The following is a 3,840-nucleotide window of genomic DNA, read 5'->3' as shown; positions in this document are numbered from 1 at the left end:
CGTGTGCTATAAATAGAGCCTTAGGCCTTCACTTTTTGGATCTGGATTTGTGCGAGAATTGCAAAGCCCTGCTGGGAGCTGAAGATGATCGAGCAACTTCAACACAACAGATTTCTTCATCAGTTAATCACCCGCATCCGCTTCCTTAGCATTACCCCTCGCGGGTAATTCCTAAGAAGAGCAATATCTCGTCTTTAATCCGAGATTTAGGCGCTCAAGTTTCTACATCTCTCGCGGATCGACGAAGCCTCTGCCCGCATTTTTCTGGACAGATCTGTGATTTGCCAGGTAGTCACGGACATCGACGTTCCCCGTCACAGCCCTAAGCCCACGCAAGCAAGAGCGATAACGGATCTCTGTGTTTATTTTCAAGAAAGTGGTAATTTTATTTTCATTATTTGAATCATTGTGTAATGTTTGAAGTTTTAATGAAATCAATGATGAAGGCCCAACTTTTGACAGAAAATAAGCTGGCGCCACAGTGGAGCAACAGCCTCGCTGCCGAGTGCTATCGTGACGCAACCGCATTCAAGATCCGCGGTGAATGAAAGATCGAATATGAGTTCGATCAGCACAAAGTTAAAGAGAACCTCTCTTCCTCCTCCTCCAGATCCGCCTCTCCAAACAGGCGCAGGCGAAGACCTCATTCCAAAGACTTTCGCGGCGACCTTCGGCTCTACAGATCCAAGATCCCATCGCTCGCTGTGCACCCGTGCCCGCTGACCATCCCGCGGCCCATCCAAAGAGGTCGGGCTGCAGATCCAGATTCTCCCTTCCGCCCACAAAGCGACTGCTTTGAAGTTGCTCCAACTTTGTACGAGATGATCGCGCTAAAACGGCGACAACGCCTTACACGACAATTGAGCCAAGGCCCAGAATCGATGGACGGGATCCGCACAATGGTGATCTAAAGTCCAGACAGCGCCAAGGAGCAACAACGGCGCACAACCACTCTCCTCCAAGACAGAAACTGAACGAATGGGTTTCGCTGTCAAGACGACTCACTCAACCCTCGAAGAAGCGAATCAAGAACACGCCGGTGTTTGCTTCCGCATGCCCGATCCTTCCTGCAGAAAGCGGAGAGATGCAGAAAGAAGAGCACGTCCAAAAAGCCGTCAAAACACAAGCAGGATGTGAAGGTGCAAAGCCAAAACCAGCCACCAAAAGGCAAAGAGTGGACGCGAAATGCATCCAACTTCATCAAATCCAGGATCCGTTCCCTTGCCCCCCGCACTACGGCGGAGTCAGGTTAAGAACGTGGTCTTCTAGATCCAGGGCGTCCGTTGAAAGGTCGTCTCGGTCCCTTACCGCGAGAACGAGAAGGCTAAAGACCTATCAAGGAGCGATTGGGGACCGTTGAAAGGTCCCCAAAATCGACGAAACAGACGAGGGTAGTGTTAATCCCTCCAAAAAAAAGATAACAAAAAAACAAAAAAAAAAAATGGAAAGCCCCTGTTACCGACCCATTGGTTGCCGTGTCGAAAGTTCAAGATGGCCCTGTTAAGTTTTACGCTCGCAAAAAGCGTAGACCTGAACGGCACCTTTGAAAACGCTAATAAAGCGTCATATCCCCAGAGGGAAAACACATTTCGTCTGATGATGATTTGTGTTTATACCTGGGAAGTCAATGCCACACTCTATGGGTGCTCCAGTTATCAAAACAATGAGTTTGTACTAACTAGAGTAGGGTGCCAAGAAGTATCGAAAGAGAGTGCCGGACACGGACCTCACTGTCCGCTGTTCCAACTAATCACGGCGGTGTTGTCAGAATGCCTGCCTGTTCTAAAACCCCAAAGAGAGTCTCGGGTTCCAGAGAGATTCCAAGCAAGAGTTTGTTATGGAAGAATTCGTCGACAAGAGGACGAATACTAGAAGGTTGGCCTAATATGACTGGCAGAGTGGAAATCTAGACACGACAAATTCTGGCCAGATCGATTCTGCCCGATATCACAGCGTGTGACTCATCGCTATCAGGATCAATACGCGAAAGAATTACCAAAGGATGCAAAGGACGTCCGTTGAAGAAGTGTCAGATGCTGGTTCAGGATCTTGCTCGGCTTAGAGCGTCGATGACACGGCTTTAGTGGTGGGACAACGCCCTACGAGTCATTCATGATCAGCGCCGAGCAAGTAAACCAAGATGCTGAAGATGCCCTGAATAAGCAGAAGAAACTTTCAATTCGAGATGCGGATGGCCATGCAACGGATGAGAGAAGATGCGATGACGAGCAAATTGCGGGCACTGACAATTCACCAAAGGAGAACCCAGTCGACGCAATAATCAGAATCAAAGATGACGAATGAACGGAGAGAATAATATCAACATAAAGTATCCCTCTTGCAACAACGACAATGGAAGCGGTCCCGTGGATGATAATGCAACAAGAGACCACCTTACCTCCCCCCCGAAGCCACTCGAAGACAGGTACGTGTGAAAAACAAAGAAGATTAGGACTTGGGAGAGCAAAATGCAACGCTGTTGATGAATGCTCAGAAGTGAAGAAGGTCCCGCATACCGATGTCCATACCAAGGGGGAGTGGAATCAATTCTGTATCCGGCAAAATTTATTTTAATCAACTTTACGCCGTTTGATGGAAAGGTTCCCCTACCCAACACCTTAATATATTTTAAGTCTCATTTAGGAATCATGTCTGGGAAATGAACCCCTTATGGTGCGGTCAATTCGTCGCAGCTCTATGCGCGGAGCACACCTTCGCACTGTTATCGCCGTCTAAAGCCGGGGAGTATCACCAGTTGGACGACATGGAAGATATGTTTCTGACAAACTTCTTCGCATGCGACACCGAAATCTCAATCGTACACTATTCGAATGAAAGCACAGAAGAATGGTTTTGAGAAACGGTTCGAAAATTTCGTGAAGAGATTCCGAACAAGCAATGCAACTGCGGATCCGGTCTAAGTGAAGATTTTATTCCTCGAGACTTGTCACAATAATCTTTCATTGCGACATCACGAAGCTATGGAAATCGGCAGCGCCCAAAGACCTGGAGGACTTAAAGGTGGCTGAGGGCAGAACGAGGCGAACGGACATTCTTAAAAGGAAGAAGCGGAAAGGCGCTCTCAAATAGAAACAATGCTCCGCCAACAAATTTTGTCCCTAAGGGATAAAGGGAAAAGCACATGCAATGCGGTGGACAGCGCAATCAAACGTTCCGAGGTGCAGCGCAACCGCACGCAGCACAAAAGGCGCCTAAAATCAAGGTGCAACAGCAGACCAGAAGCCAAAAGAACTCGGAGCGAATTCCCAAAAGTCTATTCGTTCAAAGACGATGAAGTCTCCGGCTATCTTCAACTACCTCATGAGAATAACAACCATCAAAAATTGCTCCATCCAGGATCAGGAAGATGCTTAAGAGAATCAATGATCAAAATAGTGCGCATTCTTAGAGCGTGGCCACCATCCTACCAAGGCGTGCTATGCCCTTAAGACAAGAATCCCAAGGCTCTTAATCGATGTCGGCTCATCAACCATTGAGCAGCCGAAGGAGAAGAAAAGTGGAGCAAATGCAGTATCATGAGTTTCGTTCTCTTCCTTGAACTGGATCCAGCATGAGCCCAGAGTAATAAGATTGCCAGGCAGTGAAGACGCTCGTGAACGATGATCCTGACAGCAGCGCCAGAAAGACTTCGTGCCGCCCACACCAGCCCCGAATGCAGTGAGATTCTTTGGGTTCATCCACGCATCTTTTGGGATGAAGCAGATGGACTGGAACCTCTTCCAAGAAAAAGTCAAAATTGAAAAGGTAAGTCTTTATGGAGCTTCTCTATTCCAGGAGAAGATGACGAAAGAAATTCCCGCCTTCTTTTTCCCGCTTTCT

Source organism: Asparagus officinalis, chromosome 10, assembly GCF_001876935.1.
Source record: "Asparagus officinalis chromosome 10, Aspof.V1, whole genome shotgun sequence".
Lineage (NCBI taxonomy): Eukaryota > Viridiplantae > Streptophyta > Magnoliopsida > Asparagales > Asparagaceae > Asparagus > Asparagus officinalis.
Note: the sequence above shows the minus strand (reverse complement) of the source record.